At 49.0% G+C, this 19,477-nt stretch overlaps 1 protein-coding gene across 3 annotated transcripts in view; it reads left to right on the top strand.

Annotated features, from left to right (window-relative positions):
• Window positions 1-506: 506 nt before the first annotated feature.
• NLG-4 (neuroligin 4) overlaps window positions 507-19,477 on the top strand; it is a 446,966-nt gene continuing 427,995 nt past the window's right edge. For 2 of the 3 annotated variants that reach the window (XM_031982034.2, XM_031982031.2), the window contains exon 1: window positions 507-1,208. The gene's annotated coding sequence lies outside the window, so the exon portion shown is untranslated. Of the gene's footprint in view, window positions 1,209-5,947; window positions 6,052-19,477 lie in introns of those variants that run through there. The other variant, XM_031982032.2, reaches the window with a different exon arrangement.

Here is a 19,477-nt window from a genome sequence, read left to right as displayed (position 1 = left end):
GTTACAATATATTTTATACGATGCAGCGAGCAGACAATGGACGCAGCGAGTAAGCAAAACTACATCGAAAACAATGCTGAGAAATATAACAAAAAGTGTAATCTTTTCGTCTTCCTATTAAAGATTTCATATTATTGGAATCAATCTATTTTTCCTCTTGGAAGGATAAAGCTACACAAGTCCGAGATCAATTGAACTATATCACTCGAGTACAAAGTAACCCGAATTCTTCCGAGATCCCGTCGTCCCTTATCGCCCTCTTACAAATCGTCGAAAAATGGGTTACCCGAAGCGCCGGAAAACAGGAGTTTCCAGCGTGAACGCGGGGAACCGAGGCCGGGAAGATCGAAAGTACCGCTAGACGGAAGGTCGGTCCGGTCGGTAGCGTCTGGCGTAAGCCGCAGAATCGACCGTGGCGCGCTTCAACTCGCTAGGGGTAGAGTGGTGTCTCTGGCGTCGGTGTGCGCGAGAGCTCGCGGACCCTCTCATTCCCCTGCTGTAGTCCGTCTCGCGAGCTTCGAGGCGACGTTACGTGTTGTTCGCCGGCGTAAAAGCCGAGGCTCGCCAGGGTGTCCGCGTCCGCTCGCGAGTGTGTCAGTGTCACGGGTGTTATCCTCGCGTACGCTGCGGGTGTTCGTCGTGCGCGCAGCGTCCGGACCGCGGCTGGCCTTGGACGGAGAAGGGTGGTTCGCCGGAAATTTCCAACGGCGGCAGCGTGCGACGCCGGATCCGCGAGTCTCCGACGACGAGAGAGAATGACGTTTGACTGGCCGCTCGCTGGAGGAAACGTTGCTCCGGCAGCGAGCAGCTAGATCGAACGGGAGCAGGAAGGATCACTGGTCGGACAGTGAACACCTTGGCCAGCGCAACGTGACACACGCGTTCCCCCGGACTCGGTGATTGTGTTGTCAACAGTGTCGTAGAGTGGCCGCGATTTTCGTGCGATTCCGTTCGCGAGGAATCGTCCCATCTGCGGTTCCACCTCGTGCGTCCCCTGAACGAAGCGCTCGCGAAACCTGGACCAGAAACGAGCACGGGCAAGGCGGCGAGGATTCGGGGATCGGTACCGGTCTCGAGTTCCGTTCGCTGCTCGCAGTGCGGATCTCACCTGCCGGTCGCGTGGTGCGTGTCGCACCGGTTCGCCTTGTGATTGTGTGTGTATGTGTGGAGTACAGTGCACCGACGGACCACTCGCCGCCTCGGTCACGGTGAGTAGACGGTACCCGGAGTAGCTTTCCTTGTTCCAGCGTCCCCCCGCATTTTTTTCGTGCGGTTAATTAGCGATGACTACCGACGAAGTTGGTCGACGACTCGAACCATGATTTATGCGGGAGCAGGAAAATTTTTCGAATTGATCGGCGCCGCGCTTTAATGCGACCGGTACGCTGACAGTGATGGATTCGGCCTGCGAGACCCGTTTCCCGTTGATGTTTCGCCGCGTCTGCGTGAAACTGATTTCAATGTCGCTCAGAAATGTAAATTGCGGCTACTGCGTGCGATCCCCATCGTTGCGGTCCGTCTCCTCTGGCTCGTTAACGTCCACCGAACGTCGGTCCTGACTGATCCTTGACGGAGATACTTTTCGATGTACTTTATTCCTGCGTTTCTCTCGGTTTGTTCTTCGTTTCGCTACGATACGCGTATACGCGTGTAGCGACGACATTCCAGTCTAATGTGCTGTATATAATCGCTTCTACGTTCATTCGCGTAACGAAGCACTAACAATGAAGCTCTTAGCATTCTGTAAATATTAAATTCCATATCACGGTTGCAATTGTACAGGCTGTTCGGACGAAACAATGCAACCAGGTCTATGAATAGATTAAAAATCGTTGGAAAAGATCTGTAGAATCTAGACTTCGCGAAGTCTTTATTCCGGAACAGTGTAACGAAAACATCGTTGCCCTCTTTTGAATCGAACTCCATTCTCTTCCTGTTCATTTTCTCGCCGAGCTCTGTTTCTCTTTGCACGCCGTACCGCGCGGAAAATTAGCAACCCACTTCCTCGCTCCGACAAATAATTTAAAGATCGAACGAGAGCAACAAGATTGCACAATATTACCGTGACCTATCGATCGCGGGCCAGGAGCTATTCAATCGTCCGGCGGTGCAATGAAAAATGCGCGAGGGAACCGTTCGCATAACTCCCGCTAAGAATTTGCTTTTCGATCAACGCCGCACGTCTCGCGTATAAATCTCGCGTGTCAAGCGATTCTACGCCGCGCGGCACGTATTTATCGCGCACGCGTTTGTGCGGCATTCTAATGCCGGATAGGGCCGCGAGCTTTCATAAATTCGGCAGGGCTGAATGCATAGACTGTTGTATATCGAGACTTTACGGCGGGAGGAGGGCCGGGGGGGGGACCTCCGGTGCACGCGACAATGTATTAGCCGGGGATTCCATCAATAATTTGCATAAACCGACTACGAAATTTACGTGTACGCGACGGCGCGCGAACTTGAAAGTGCATTACAAGTTGCCCGCCGCGGCGCCTCGATTTACGCAGCCATTAGAACGTTCTAACGTCTTAATTATACGCGAGAGCATTCAGCTCCGGGAACAATTGGATTACCACGATCGGAAACTGCGTAAGGGCAGTTTTTAGTCGTTACCTAACCCCCTGCAGCGCAAGGACGAGCGATGAAGTTTTCTAGATTAATTCTGTAATCAATATTGCTCAGTGCTAAATCTGCCTTGCTGCTGCCAATTCATTATCTTTAAACTGAATTTGCATTTACAGTGAAGTGGAATATTCCTTTACGTTTTTTCTATGTTATTGATAGTGGAAAGTTATGTCAGCTTAGTAGCACAAGATAGCACTGAAAGGGGTTAATAGATGAATTGCTTACGTGTTGCAATTTTAGAACCTTGGTAGCTGAAAATTGAAACGACTGCAATCGCATAGGTCTGTTACAAACTTGGACGGTTAAAAGCTAGATTTTTGGATATCTGCACGTATACATGCAATTAACAAAGCGTGCGACAGACCATTCAACGTCCCAAATGCCAAGCCTGTCATGTTACGAACAAATAACATGGTTTCATTCCTGTCTTCGTTCGAAACAAAAAATATTGGCTTACATTGTTTTTCATTCGCACTGATTCAATGGACAAACAACATGCAAAAAGAAACGAATATTTATAATCATCCGCGCAGATCAAAACGATCGCTCTAGGACCGAGCGTTATCGACACTGTTTATACTGTCCAGATCGGAAAAACCGTTGTTTCTGGCAACGTCCATTTGTTCGCAACGCTCCACGTCAAATTTCCCCGAAGGCTCTCCCGCTCTGTCCCCTGGAGATTTTTGTTACCGTTTCGAGCGGTTTCTGCACTTTACGTTCTCGAATTTCATTCGGCTGATTTTCACGGCAACCGTGTGCCTCCCCTGCGCCGCGACAGCAAGTTTCAAAATGGCGGGCTGGGAACGCGATTAATGGAAAAGTTGGCGCGCTCTTGCAAATTATGAGCCATTCAAGTGAGAAATCTTTCCGCAATTTCGGAATCCTGGATTACTTTTCCACTTTTAGCTTTCTCTATTTCTGCACTGCTTCTTCTTCTTCTTTCTCTTCTTCTTCTTCTTCTTCTTCTTCTTCGTCGTGGTCGTCTTCCTTTTTTACCTCGAGTGTCTTCTCGACAATACAATGCACCGCTCGAGCTTTTGTCTCTCCTGACGTCGAGGTCCCTATCCTTTTGAAATTTGTTGCGGGACGCTCTCCCTCTGAGACAGAAATTGATACGAATTCGAGCTGGCCCGGTCGTCTTGGGATCGAGTTAACCGTTCGGTCTGCTCGAACGGCTGGCCGGCGAACTGATCGCGAGCGAAGCTTTCGCTGGACTTTTCTCGAATTCGTATCGACATTCCGGAATATCTGGAATTATTATCAGGGAAAGCTGTGCCGATGTATTCTGCCGGTGGCACAGTTCTGTGCGGAAATTCGCGGAACTATCCAGCGTTCAAGTATCCCGGAGTAAGCGTGGATCATCTGTCCCGAACTTGCCGTTTGGTCCATTTCTTTTTGTCCCGGGAAATGCGTGCGAACTATGATGCCTAGAATTTCTTCCATATTCAACTGGCTTGCATAACATTCTCGGTACATTACATTACGAGCTGCATAATATGTGATAATTGATAATTCTATGATAATAAAGTACCCTATAATTGGGTACTGATTTATCTAACATTAACCCTTTGCACTCGAGAGCTGACTTTCACCATTTGATTCGATATAACAAAATTACAAAGTGTTATATATCATATTAACATGCGAAATATTTCAATAAAATAGCTTTGTTTCTTAATTTACGTATGTTTTCTAGTGTAAAGCTTCCGAGTGCAAAAGGTTAATAGACGTTCGGTTCACGTTTTCAATCTTTCGAAAATTTGTAAACTCAGACGTTCAATGATAAAGGGGGAGAAGAGAGAGAGAGCGTGTGTGAAGGATCCAGGCTATATCGGCAACTATCGGCCTGGAAGAAGCTTATGCCGTCGTCTCCCGGCCGAATGTACTTCCGCCTAGAGAACCACCAGAGACATCAAGTTGGCCGGAACGCAAGACAAACATTCGTACGTTATCCTTGGGAATATTCCCGTTGGAGTGCTACGGGGGTTGACTAGTCGAGCTAGCCGAACTAGATATTGATAGAGACGCAATATCCTTGCCGAACTCTGGTTAAGCGAAAAGGGTAAGTCCTGAGTTAGCATAGGATAGTAGGGCAAACGAAACTGCTGGGACGGTGTGAACATGTATCCTTCTTCGATAAACTGGAAATGGTGCAATATAGGGAATCTAGGCCGATAGAAGTATATTACATTTTTGGACTGTTCTAGAGGAAAGCGATAAGAATTTCTAACATTTCGTTGTAGAGCGAATCTAAGCTCTTTTATTATTATCAAGACATAGCACCGCTATTAACTTCTATATAACTCTAATGCAATCACCTTCTATATAATATCAATATTCAAATCAAATGAATTGAAAATTAGCTCCTTAATAATACCCAAAGATCACAAATTTCTGTTATCAGAAGATTGACCCTTTGCACTCTGAAGGTGACCCTCAGTCATCACTTGACCTGACGCAGTAAATCTACAAAATTTAATATTTACTATTCACTTTCGTATAATGCCTCGATACGTGAAATATTGGAATAAAATAGTTTTGTTCCTTAGTGCACCTTTGATTTCCCTTCGTTTCAAAGAATTATCGTCTTCGCCCTGTTAAAAGATGTTAAATACTTCTACTGAGAAATTTCCGAGTGCAAAGGGTTAATCACGAAGTAACCGCAGAACCCAAATGAACATTGATACGTAACGAGTCAAACAACGCGACCGGAGATCGAAAGGTCGGATCACCTCTCGGGAACTAATCCTGTCCCGGAGACGACGCCTAAGAGTCTCCCATCAAAGAAAGGGGAACAGAGTGTTCAAAGGGAGACTCAAGAATCCCCGGCTTCCCGTCCTATCCTCGAGCTCTCGAGACACGTGTCCGCGATCCCAGAATGCACGGCTCTTTTCCCCCGCCGCCTGTCTGCCCTGCGCCGCCCGGCTCCCTCCCGGGTCAGCGGCTCGGCGGCCGGAATGCATTTCATCAAAACTTGCGGCTTTTCAGCCGCCGAGTAATCCCCGCTCCCTATTCAGTTTCCCGCGCGAACCGGGGACTCGCAGTCCACGACTGCGTCCGCTGTCTCCGTCAGCCCGACCGTCCGCGCCGGGTTTTCAGAATTCGATTTGCGAAACGCAATCCGGAGTACGTAAACTAATTCTTCGAGTTGATCGCGCCGGCGAACTCGCCGGGACAGTTACGCCGAAGTTGGCGAAGACGAGGAAGTCGGGGGCCAGCGGCCCCGGATTCTCCGCGAATCCCGAGTGTCGGGAATTAGAGATCGATCGGTCGCAGGAATTCAGTTATACTGTATCATTCATGCGCACGCCGGTATCGGGTATCTTCGGATCCTTCGCGGCGCTGTTGCGACGCGGACTATCAATATTGCACGTTCACCGGTTATGGAATAATATTTTGCGCTCGGTCGGCGGACGAGATTCTCCGGTAAGATAAATCGAAGGGATCTTTCGCTTAGAAAAGATTTCTGTTAAAGTGTAAGTGCACTATCAGCACCAAGTGCTCCAGGAGCTTAGACTCTTTTTTCGTCACTTTTATTCACTGTTTCATTAATTCTTCCTTTTCCGAGGAGATAAGTATAAGATTTTCCACTCGCAGGCAAGAAATTAGAGCGATCCATGCGCAGGCACGAAAAATATTTACCCGCCCCTTAAAAAGCCTCTGCATTAGCCGGATGCCGCAAGATTAATGAAGCGAACCGATAGCACCGTAAAATTCCCGATTAATCCACGCCGAGGACGATTTATTATCCACGTGTCGTCAGTCACCGGATAAGCGGAACCCTCTAAACCTAGCCGCCGTTTAAATTACATCGCGTTCGAGAGCAGAGAAAAACGTCTCCGCCCCGGCGTTTTCTCAGACATTGAAATCTCCCCTCCTCGCCGGCTGTTTTCGAAGGTTTAACGTATACCCGCGGAATATTGCGGCACTTTTCCCGTGGAGAGAGCGGCGTACCCATTCAGAGCACGTAATCCATGCTCCGCCGTGTGTCGCCGAAGATAAATCAGCCGTTCTCCCTATACAGCGCGGATAGAAGAAGTTTCGTTCGATCGCCGGCTATTATCGGCCCATTGGCTTTCGGAAACGTTCACGTCGATTAAACGGTATCGTTTGTAAACAATGGCCGCGGACGTTTTCAACGGTTGTCCGATCTAGTTCGTCAGATCGAGTCGATCCGGGTCCGTTAAACTCCGGACGAAGGAAAAAATTCGAGATGCAATCACCTCCATCCAGATGATTCCAACAACCGCAAAGAGATACGAAATTCCCTTGGTATCGTCATAAACGATAACTGCATCATAATTTCTTATCTCCACTGGCGCGCGAATTAAAACGTCAATTTATAAGCTCGTTGGTTGTTCAACGAACTTGTACAAACTTCCGTCCGCGCCGAATAGTTCTTATTTCTCGTGGCAGCCCGAACCTTCGTGTTCCCGAGTCAGATAAGAAATTACGTCCGCGACGAGACTCCGGTAAATTTTTCGTGATTTCAAAGAATTCTGATCGTCGCGGCCGGGTTAGCTGTATTTCTTTCATTTAATGAGAAACTCCGCGCCGGGTGAAAATGGCTGGAGCTTGAATTATATCGGGGACCGACACGCCGCGCCGAAGAGAAGGTAAATACGGACCGCGAGAAATTCTTGCCCGTGCCGGAGACGACAGGAACGGAGGACAGAAATGAAGAACAAGGGAAAAGTAACAAAGGAAAAGAGTTTCGCTCGACGAGATCCGATGGAAAATTTTCGGACGCCTCTTTGTCGAGCATCTCGGCTTACGCTGCAAGTTAAATCGTCTTTCCGGCCGCGGATTGGTCGCGGAGGGGGAATTAGCGTTGATTTATAGAAAAAGTTGGCGGCCGGTTGTTTGACGGCGCGGGCTTCGAAAAGTGCGCGAGGAGGTTCGTCGGGGTCCATCGTAGAGCGAACTGCTCGACGAAAGTTGTTTTTGCGAACGGGGAAAAGGTCAGTTGCCCGTGTCGCGAACTTCGACGTATCAACCTCGGCACTCGAAACCGCAACCGGGGACGGTCGCCGTGTCGATAGGGCAGAATCAACGGGGATCGATGCTCGGAGTGCACCGACTTAATTTCGATCGCGGGCAGCACGCAATATTTTCAACCGGTTCCCGGGAACGTTCCCGGGGAACATGGAACTCGGCCAAACGCGAAATGCACGAAATGACGTGGTACACCGCCTCTCCTCGCTGTCTCTCCCTCTCCCCCCACCCGCAAGTGAAAAATGTTTCGTTTTACGGTCGAACTTTCAGGATACCCATTTAGGCGACCAATCGCCGAAAACCTGGCGATTCCACGCTGATCGAAGTTGTTGCTACGTTTTGGCGATACCGTGCTCGCCTTTTGACCAGCGTTCAATCGATTCGATCGTCAGATACAAGTCAGACTTCTTTTCGAGTGCGACGCAATTCTTATCTTCTCGAGAAACGGCAACCTATAAATCATATGAGTTTGAGTAGAGTTTTTAAACAATCGACAAAATCGGTATTGCTATTTGTCTATTTTATCTGCACTGTATTTTGAAAGAGAAATCGAAGGAATATAGAATAGAAACCCCGGCTTAACTAGAAATTACGAGAAAAGACAAGCAGTAAACGTAAGAATCTTCCTAATACAATTTTCTATTATCGAATAATATTCTTTGCTTGAGAATTTCAAAGATCGAAAGAGGATTCTGGGTAACAGGTGAAAAGGAGGCCAACGAAACCAGTTTGTCTCAGTTCGTACGAGGCTTCAGGGGATCGCTGGACGTTTTCGTTGTATATTTTCAACCAACAATCGCACTGGTCCGAAGATACTGGCCTGTAACAAGACGGCAGCTGTCGGGACCGACTCGACAACGAGCGGTATCGATATTTCGCGTTCGGATTCTGGTTTATTGTACCGGTCTGTTCGCGACGTAGCACAAGGGTCGCCGGTTTTCCGCGTAGCTCGATATCGACCAATCTCCAGCCTCGCCGTCTCCCCCCTTTCCCACTGCCCTCCTCCGCCTCCGCCACCAAAGGCAATCATTGTCGGTGGCGTAACTCGATTCCTTCTACCTCCGCGACGACGATTGGCTTCTGCTCGAAATCGAGTCCACGTGGCTCCCCTTAGTATCCCGGAGTGTTAGGATCTTAGCAGAAGATCAATAGGGTCGTGCCGTCTCGATGGCCACCAGCATCCGGTATTCCGGCAAAAAACGCCACGAAAGACGATCGGGCTTAACTGGATTTCTCTGCTTGATGGAAACTCCCTGATGATCGAGACACGCTGGTCACCAGGTTCTCCGTTGGGTCTTGATCCTTCGAATATGTCTGGTACCCCGTGGTCAGACGGATGATTGACGCATTTATCATGGTTCTTGCCGATTAATCGAGTCATTAAGTCACAGGAAGGGAGCAATAGTGAGATGAGGTGAAACGAAGACGGTAAATGTTTTCGGAAGTTCCTTTTGAATATTCATTGGGTATACTCGATAATGAAGACGCGTCTGGCCATGACTTCCCGTTTTCACTTCTTAATACCAATAGTTGAATAGTCACAGTATACCAGTGATTCGACTAATTGCTCTCGTGGTGTTACTCAATTTTGGAAAATTGTCTTACAGCCCTTAACACACTTGCTATCTTCTCAAACAACACGGTAGAAAGCAAAGAAACTTTAATCAGGATATCCTAGGGCATGTCAATATAATATAGCTTTCCACATCATTCGATAATTAGTTCCGTCAACTGCAAAGCTCTGCTATATACGTGGCACTGCCATTGAATAAAACGTTTAATCTATTGAGAAACCCAATTAAAACGCGTTATCCCTATTCAAAAGACACGTTCGCTTCCTTTACCGTTAATCCAGGATATAATTATTAATACCCGCAGCCATGTCATACACTCCTGACAGCGCATCCAATCTGCCCGCAAAAACTCTCTTTAATTTCCCTAGAAAAACGGCTCTGAAAGAGCAACAGAACCCCGAGCCATCCGACGAAGCTGACACCCGCGAAGGAAGAAATTTAATTAGCCATCCGTTTCATCGACCAGAGTTTCTTTGCTCCGGGCAGAGGGCAACACGGGATTGAGTCAAACGTCAAGGAAGAAAACTAAAAGGTTATCGTAAGCGACCGGTGGTCCAGGTATAGACTCTCGTAGAGCGAGCGACGGGGATGCGAGAGATCACCGGATGCGATTCCGAATATCTTTGACGTGCAGTAGGAACGGCACCGGCCTCTCAGGCAGCGCATCGATCGTCCGGCTCCTTTCGCTTTTGGCAAGTGATCCGAGAAGTAAATTGCCTTAAGTGGCTGGGAACGATGACTCCCCGGCGTGGATGACGAGACACCGGTGTTGCACACGGTTATGAATACAGGGGCCGCAAGCACAGCCGACTGCATATGCACGTGCACACAGGTCCGGTGCAACGTCCGCGAGCGTTCCCGACGAGCCAGCCGATGGCTGTGCGACCCCCACACGCGAACGAACACGAACACGAGCCGCCGGGACACGTTGATGAGTTCTTCGCCGTGCAATAACACGTCTGCGAGCCGTCCCACACCCCCCACCGCGATGTGTTGCAGCTCTGCCGGCAACTTCGCCGGCGTTCCTCCGCCCCCGCGCCCCGGCTGCGAGACGTCTGCTACATGTATGCAGTAATGTCCAGGAGATATCTGGCATATCTGGCCGACGTCTCCCTGATGCAGATGGTGTATCAGAGCATTAGCATCGGTCTCAGGATACCCGGCCGATTTTCGGAGACATCCCGGAAATGTCGCCGATGCTATCTTGCGCGACGCCGGCGCTGCCTGATGACTCGCCCGTTCGCGGGTCATTGAAATTTATAGGGCGCGGGCTACCTTGGGATACGAAACGTTCGACGGGAGTTGGCATTGCGGTGGGATCGCTGCGGATTCTTGGGAATTATCTGTAGAATCGTCTGTAAAGATTTGTGGTAGATAGACGCGAGAATAGTCGGAGAGCTGCAGAAGGTAGGAATTGTTTGACTGAGATTCGTGCAGCTTTGTACACACGTTTTTATAGGAAATGCAAATAGGACGGCGGAGCTCTTGTGCACACGATGGTAAAACCACGATGGAGTATGAAGTTAAGAAAGCAAAGAACATAATTCTTACTCCATAGTTCCCTTTTACTTTCCTTTTTCCTCTGAGTTATAAGCGTCATAAGTAATCAGATATTTTCCTGCTGCCCATACCGATGTAACGGCGAGGAAAGAATCTATTGGAGACTCCATTCGGAGACTAATTCTGAGCAACCTAATAGATCAACCTGCAAAGAAGTTCCCGGTACAATGGCTGTGGCCGGCACAAAGAAAGCTCGGCGGACGCCGCGGGATTTTCTTTGAAACGGCGCGTCGCCGCGTCATCGCGCAATTTTTCCGTCCTTTGTCGTGGGCTCGTGTACCGGGGATTTCCGGCGACAAAAGCAATAAATCCCGCGACTATCCGCCATGCGGAACTGACCTGCGACCCCGCGAGCACGTACACCGCACCGCCCACCTCCATTCGGTGCAGTCTCCGGCGGCGATGCATTTTAGTACAATACGTCCATCCTCGTCCCGAGACGAGGGAGAACGGCCGCCGCTTCCTCCATCCCCCTAAGCGGTGATTGTAGCGCGGCCGGGTCTTTGTGAACTCGGCCCGAAGTTCGCGGTAACGTCGCCGCGAACAAATTTCCCAGGCAAAAGGAAGACGAATTACACTCCCGCGGGAGCAGACCTCGAATCCCGGTTCTTAAGATGCAAATCGGCGTCCGCGGGGAGCGAGGCCGCGGGGCCGGCGGGCTCCGAGGGACGTGTATCGAATCGCGCGATAACCCGCGAGTCATCTCGTCATTTCGGGGAACTTGATATTCCCCTGCGAAATAGGAACGAACTTTTATTAGAGAAAAGGATAAGTTGTAACGCGAAAAGGATTGATCGAGGATTTCTCTATTGCTGTTCTGTAATGTCTTCAGAGTTCCAATTGGTGCGATTGAATTAACACTTTTGTCGCGACGACAATGAAATCTAATGCCTCGGTGGTTTAACTCGATAATCCTGTTACTACTAATTTTTTTCTCTAATGCCAGAACAACCGCTCCCCAAGTTCCAGCAATTTAATATGAATCCCCGGTGCAACGGTTGAACAATGACTTCCAGCCGCGGAGCGTTACGAGCGAAGCACCTCGACGAGCCGAACATTCGTCTCCCGGCCGCCATTCCGCCCGCTAGTCGAGACACCGAGACAGCAAATTCATTTTCCCTGTCACGCCCTTATACATATTCGACCGTCTAAGGGCAGAAATAGGTAGCGGGCCGGAGATTATGCAAAAGTATTCGCGCGTCAGCCGCGAGGCGACGAGACGGCGTTAATCTCCGTGCGCGGAGCGCGTCTCCCGGGCGAGCCGGTCCCGTGGTACGTGCAGCGCGTTAAGCAACCGGGCGAACGGGTTGTACACACAGCATCCTCCGATCCGTATTCAATTAGCGCTAATCCCATTGGCGAATAAACGGTGGAAGCGTCGGCGCGCAGGCGGCGGGCATTAAACACCGCGCACGTGTTGTTCCTCGGTATCCGCGGGGACGGGGAGCCGGGGGGTAGCTGCGAAAGGGTTGCGCGGGAGAGATTCGCAAGACGACGAGGAGGAAGTGGGTCGGGTGGGGACGGCGGCGATCGGAACGAGCTTCGTTTCGAAACGCATCACGTGCCGGGTCGCAATAAACCGGGCGAGGCGCCGTGAAACGCTCGCCGATAAAACGGCGTCGTGCCTTGTAATTTTTGCAGCTGTCGGGAGGAACTCGGGAGGATCGTGACGGGCGCGCCGACTTACGGCCAGCGTGGATTTCCGGGGGCACTTCGGACCGGGCACCGCTAACAGTCGACGGCGAAAACATTTTATGTTCGCGCTCGAACAGCCGAACCGGAAGCCGCTCCGGTATCGGCAGCCCGCGCCGCGCCAGCCCGTGTCGGTAATATCAGCAGAATAATTCCCTTATCGGCGCCCACCCGCGAGACGCGTCGCGATAGACCGAGCTCGCTGGCAGCTAATCTTATTCGTGCATGCTGGGCGGGCGTTCCCGAGCAAATACGGCATTCGAACGTCTTCGGATGGAACGTTACAATGTAGCGAGCTGGGGCGAGCCGCCATCTGTGAAGCCGCGAGACGCCAGTCGACGCGAGGCGTCACAGCGATCGTTTTCATTGGCTGTCGACTCGATTCTAGCCCGCGGACCGAGACAAAGAGCCCTTCCGCGCGCTCGCGCTGCGGGATGATGGAGATAGCTACGCGACACTGCGGCCTGGAACGACAAAGCGAAACATTAAAGGGGAATAGTTGAATTAGACACTCAGGCTCGCTGCACGTTCGATGTACGACGTTACCGGGGAACGGCGCTCCGCCTCGGGAGCTAATTTTGCCGGAGTTGCCATTTGATCGTCTGTTGCGACTGGCGTCTGTAAAAGGGTGACGGTATTGGCGTCGATTCGGTAGTATTTGTAGTTCATCTGGGAATGATGCGAACGTCGATTGCTTGCAAATTGCGTCCACGGTTTATTTATTAAATTCGATTGCAGCGAGTTGAGCTTTGTAGTCCACGAGCGTCGCGTTGGCTAAGGTGACTAATAATATAGGCTGAAAAGGTTTTTCCTATTTTAGTGCGCATTGGGCATGTGGGCAGACGTGGGTCGTTCGAGAGCTTATGGCTCTCTTTATACTGGCGCGATTAAATTAATAAATATGCCTCGGCGCGAGGTCGCAGGATGCGACAAACGCGATCAAAGCCTACACGTAGGTGTTATTATTAATCCTCTCCTTGCATCATACAGTATTTTTGTAGCTCAATCGATACTGTTACGAAATAGGCTTGCGTTGAACGCTCACGCGGGGAACACACCGCGGAGCGATCATTTAGGAAATACTCTAGCGGGTTTGATAGCTCGGTGAACCGTGTCGGTCCGAAATTCGTAGCTCGGATACTGACGTCGAAAGTAGTTTTTGCGCGAATTACCATAAAACCGTTGGTCAGTAGGCGAGGATTCATTAGCACGCATTCGCCGGCCGGATGAAAAGGCAATTCAGCTGAACGAGTGGCACGTAGCGCGATGCTGGTTTTCGGTTTTCTGGACTCGAAAACACATATAATGATCCGTGAAACGAGGGGCGAATAGTCTTACCGCAAACGAGGATCGGCCGGACGGCGAGACGCGCCTGCGCGCCGAACTCCGCGCGGTCTAGTTTGAATTTAAATCGTCGGGTTCCCGCAGCCAGGCTCGTGACGTGAAATACGCGGCGACAGTGGACCACGACACATCCGGAAATTCATATTTTCGGAACGAGAAGCAGAAACACGAAACGCTTCGCGTTGAAACACGACCATTGTTGGAAAATCGACAGCTGAAAAATTTTAGCGCCAGCGGGAAACTCTCTCGGATTTATAGAAATAGATGGCGGAATGGATACGTTATTGTTATTTATTCGTGGGAATGATTAAATTGTTGTGTTTATTACGGTGTTGTGCATATCGTAACTTTTGGACGTAACGATACAAGTTATGTCAGCGGCATTCGCGGACAGCTATGATTATCCCCCCGAACATCTCCTTCCTGGAAGCGACGCTTTAATTTTAATTATTTCTTTATTTTCACTTAAATTCCGCGGACAATGCGTAAACGTATCTAAATTAAGTGCGGTCCGGTAAATGAAGTTTATCATGCTTAACAATGCCGTGTTCCGCGCGCGGTGTCTGTGTTTTCGCCCTTTTGCGCGGCGTTACTTTAAATTATTATTTGCAGTATTTCACTCGGCCGCGTTACAAAATAATATTTCTCTGACGCGTGGGCCCGTCGGTGCCACGGCGGCGATGGCGTCGCTGTTTTTCATTTTAAGCAAATTATCGTGCGGAACATAATTCTTCGTTTCGCGCAATCCCGCTGATTCAGCGGGAATATGCGAGAAATAATTTCGCGGCGTGTCGTCGGTTCTTTTTTTTTTTTCACCGCGTGTTCTTTATTTACCTTTTGAATAATTATCACTCATTATCTCGCATGCGTGAAATTCCGGTTCGTGATAAACAGGCGTCCGGAGTTTGCATATCATTCCGCGCGGCGGCGAATCATCGTTGAATCTGGGCCGCCGGTCGTCGATAATATTTTAATGAGTCCGTTTTCACGCGGCCCGACTATACGCTGGACCGTCGACGATCATACTTCGCTATGCGTTCGCGCCGAAATTATCCGAGCGTCCGTCGGACTCGACCCTTTGCAACAGAAGATTTTTTTAGTTCACTCGTTAGCAATTCGAACGCATTTATTCACGAAACAGCGAGCAAATGGTTCATTTAAAATTAATTGCTGCACCGTTGGAAGTAATTGTATTTTTTAATCAGAACTGCAATCAAATTTTATTTATCCTTCGTTACTCCGCGAATTTTTATGTAAACCAAAATGTCCCGGGACACAATTGAAAAAATCCATTTACAATGAAACAGCAAACTTCTCAATAAATAGTATACATATTCCTATAATTTATGTTTTATATACTTTTTCTTGTACGCACTTGCGATCATAAGCTTCCAAATTTCTCGCGAATGTATGAAAATCTACAGTATATTCGTTATGATAAACTAAACTTTCCCCTCAGTTTTGTCGGCCGTGCGATGTTCCCTTAGAGGCGACAGTCGAGTGAAAAGGGTTAATAGTCCGTGCATAGAAGTCTCTGTAATTATCTGCCTCGCTTTTTCATCGTGTCCCGGGTGTCGCCCTTCTCTCCGTTGACCCGCACGGCCGAAAAACCTGCGACCGCCGAGCAGAATATGTAAACGACATTAGGTGGCGTTCACAGGCCGAGTTTCGTCGATGGCCGCGGGACAGGGGGCAGGTCTCGAACTGCTCGTTTGATGCAGACTTTACGGAAGAGCGAGTCTGCGGTCCGTTGCACGCCGGCAACGTGTATGTACGTCGGGCTGAAGCTCGCCGGGATTTATCGGCCGGCCTGCAGAATCGTCAGGAGTGCTCCGGATGTTGCCTTAATCGCCAAAGCAACGATTAGTTAGGCATAAGTCGGGTCTCGTTTGCCGGTGCCGAGGCGGTACGCCCGTTTGCGTAACGTTCACGACATAATTCGCTTCAGAGGATTGATCGGCCGGCGTCGATCGCCTGTTCTGGAGCCGCACGGTTCACTGCGAGACCATTTAGCGTTTTCGACGCGACCGATCGGGTTTAGGCCCGGTCCTCGCCACATCGGGCTTACCTTTGTATTCGGTAGACGTTGTCTGCAATCAAGACACTTTAAGGGATGCCTCGGATCTGTATATTTTCTTAACCCCTTGGCCTATCATATATCTCTCAACTCTGGTCGATACGGCTGCTTCGTCGTTAATAATTTATTAGAAAAAGAGAAAAATTCTAAGCATACGTTACGCCTTTATTTCCTTTTAAGTGTAATAGTTGATTACAGAGGAATGATATTCACTTTGATTTTGAATGAACTGAGTGATATATATTTCTTGAATCATGCTGAAAATCTTAACACATTTTTCTGCGAGATTAAGGAAATACTTATTAAACTGTAAGTAAAAAATTGATGTTCAAGTTATCGCAAGTTCAAAAGAAACCATAGGACGACCCTAACGCGTTGTCACAGTTGGCTCCCCACTGAAATACACGGTCAGAAGCAGCCTACTTCCAATTTACCTCTTCTTTCGTAAAACAAAGTATAATTAAACCGATTTCCCGACTAGTCTATAAGTCAGTCGAAATCTCAACGAATCCACTACTGCAATTTCACAGCAAGATAAGGGAAAGTCAATGCGACTGCTAGTTCCGGTGTTAATGTAAATCCGCGGCTACAACAGCGAGATCGAGTCTTATCGAGCCGCGAACGCAGCGATCCCTTTAGCCCGAGCAACGCGACGCCGGAAGAAACTGGAGTCCTCCATCCGAGGGAAAGTGGGAAGATCGGGAATACCGAGAAGTTCACGAAACGGCGGGTCTGCTCGAAGACCGCACAGCCCCCCAGTTCCATCCAGTCCCGATTTACGCGACTGGTGCGCCATTGGGATTGCCGGATGAGGTCGAATCCTAACGCCACGACCCTGAGCTTAACCTTACGTAACAATCCCACCGGTGTAGGACGATAAATCTCCGCGGGGGCATTAGTAGCCCCTTGTCCCTGCAGGCTAGCCGGCTGGCTGGCTGGCTGGTTCGCCCGCTCGTTCGCGCACCTACACAGTTCCCCGCTTCCGGCCGGTTGCTCAATGGCTTTACGAGTTCATATTTCCACGTCGTTCTGGGATTAGCGTCCGGAAGCTTCAGACCGGGCGAGATTACGACGTAAGTTTGCGTTACGTGGACCGGGTTCCGCGCCCACGCCCGCGCGAGCCTGTTTTCCCTCGGGAGCCGACGGAAAAATGGCCCCCTAATGAATGGTAACCCCCCACGAAAACGCTCCGAGCGAAGCCCCGTGATTCCCGCGCCGTTTCTCGTTTCCATTTTCGCGATTCACGCTTGTTTCGCGCAGACGGACCCGGGGAGCCCGAAAAGGAAATTCCCCCGGGATCGTTCCCTAAGCCGGCCCGCACGGAACGACGGCGCTACTTAGAGCTGATTCGTTTGCGGCCGAGGGTAGAGCTGAAATCCGGCTCCTCCGTAGCCCTGGAAAGATTGGACGATAGCGTAAGTATCACGCTCGAACCGCAATCGCGCTAGAGAAGTTTAATGCCTGGGGAAATGCCCGGGTACCGTGGACTCGTACCAATCCGAGGGCGGTGTGTTCCCGGCGAGACCCACGGTAATTCATTTACATCAACGCCGTTTGTTCGTGATTCACGTCGCTACTGAATCTATTAGGACTCGAAGCGCTGTTTATGGAAATGTCCGAGTAACGGTGATTCATGCCGCGACGTATCCACGCGCGAAGAAATCACGCTGACGCGACTAGGCCTTGATTCATTGTATTAATAAATTCATAACGCCTGGTGTTACGACGTTTACGAGTACCTCGAATTAATTTACAAACTGTAGTGGGTGGGGGTGTCCTTGTCGGATGTACGGCGTTCGTCGCGGCTTGCCTAGCGACGCATCTTCGGGTTAAACTCTTGACTTGAACGAACCTTGGTTTAATGAAGGGTAGTGTTATTTATTGTAATGTAAGGAATGAATTTGTGGATATATCTGACGTCTGATATATCTACTTTTTCACTGATTAACATCTCGTTTTATGATTCCACGAACTAGTTTCGCAAGCGTAACTCTGTTATTAACCAGTTAACTGTGTTTAACAAGTATACGTCATAGTACGATTATATTCAGCGATGAATTCTTCATTTTTTCACATAAACATGTAATTCTTTGTTTCGCTTTGATCTTTAAAATATACTCTACGCGCGTTCGTCCTGCGTTCGACGAGTATACGCTCCATTTTTTTATTGCGCGCAGAACGAGAGTTTTTTCCAAATTCCACAGTTAACTGGTTAATAGCTCCTTTAGACAGAAATGAAAGACTACTTTGCTCTTCTCAATATTTTCACCCTAAAACAAACTTCTATTTACGACGAATAGGAAATTTCCCTCTTGAACCCTTGATAGTATAATAAAGATTACGATTACAAAGAATTCTGTACGTTAAGAGTCTCCAACAAATATCCGTTTCTATTCCATTCCGCACATTTTACGCGAGTGTTCCACAAACCTTGCTCTTCGTGGAAAGCCAACATGTACGGAAGGCACCAGTAATCGACGGACCAAATAGGCGACAAGAAGCAACGCGCCGGGGTGATTTACGCTTTTAATCGAATCGCAATTACATCTGACGGCTTTTGCGCTGCAAGTCCGACGCGTCACGATTCCTCGTTCGCGGGAGCTATCGCGGAGAATAATGTTCCTTTTGCGTACTTTATCACAGGATGAAGCGGGGCTTGATCGATGCGGGCCGCCGGTTTTTTGCGCCGCTCCGCAGAGTGTCCGGCGATTGTGCGCGAGTCTGGGCCGCGATCCTCGTCCCCTTTCGCCATCGGAAATTGCGATTCTTCAGGCCGAATATATACGGCGCTGCTTAATAAATCCAACGGGCACAACGGCCGCAATCTGGCCGGCCGACACGTAATCTAGCTTAACGTATGTACCCACTCGATTTTCCCGCGTTTCCGACTGTCTTCCTCCCCGTTTCTCTCTTCGTCCGACGTCCTAACGTTTCGCTTCGAGCGGAAATATCGGTCAATCGCTCGGAACGAAGTCTTTCGGCTCCTCTTTATAAATATTTATAGCGTTGCCGAACTCGGGATCGAGATATTCGTACGTGAGATTTATCTCTTACTCGCGGTAGCCGAGGATTGTCGATTAATTAACATCGCAGTGTTTCTGATATGTTCGACGAACTCTTAACACTCCGCTGGACGTTGTAATATACCAGCAACTCGAAATAATCTTTATAATACCTCAGAAGCAAAAGTATAATAATTTCTTAGACGTTTTACATTCCATGACAAATCTAGTTGCATGTGTAACTGGTATAATAATCTTAGGGTGCCTTTTTTATTTTATTCGGTGAAATGTTTAATACTGTGAGTGCCGTAGTTGGACCCTAGAAAGTGCGAAGGGTTAATAAGTGAAACAGATGTACCAGGTTTACGTGCCTAAATGAAAGTTGCTACTATCTTGGTTGCCTTCCGTTTGACGTTTTCACTTATTGAATGTTCCAGTCTTATTTCTCGAACATGTAGAAAGTTCACGTTGCAATTCCTCTATATTTAGACACCGACTAACATTGTTTTACTGCCGTAAATACGAAATCATGCGACGTCGCAGTTCTAGAAAATGCGACAATGCAGTAAAATAGTTTTATCGTGTCAGAACAGGAAATCCCTTTTGTA

The sequence above is a fragment of the Nomia melanderi genome, chromosome 3 (assembly GCF_051020985.1).
Source record: "Nomia melanderi isolate GNS246 chromosome 3, iyNomMela1, whole genome shotgun sequence".
NCBI classification, from domain to species: Eukaryota; Metazoa; Arthropoda; class Insecta; order Hymenoptera; family Halictidae; genus Nomia; species Nomia melanderi.
Note: the sequence above shows the minus strand (reverse complement) of the source record. Positions and strands in the feature narration are given on the sequence as shown.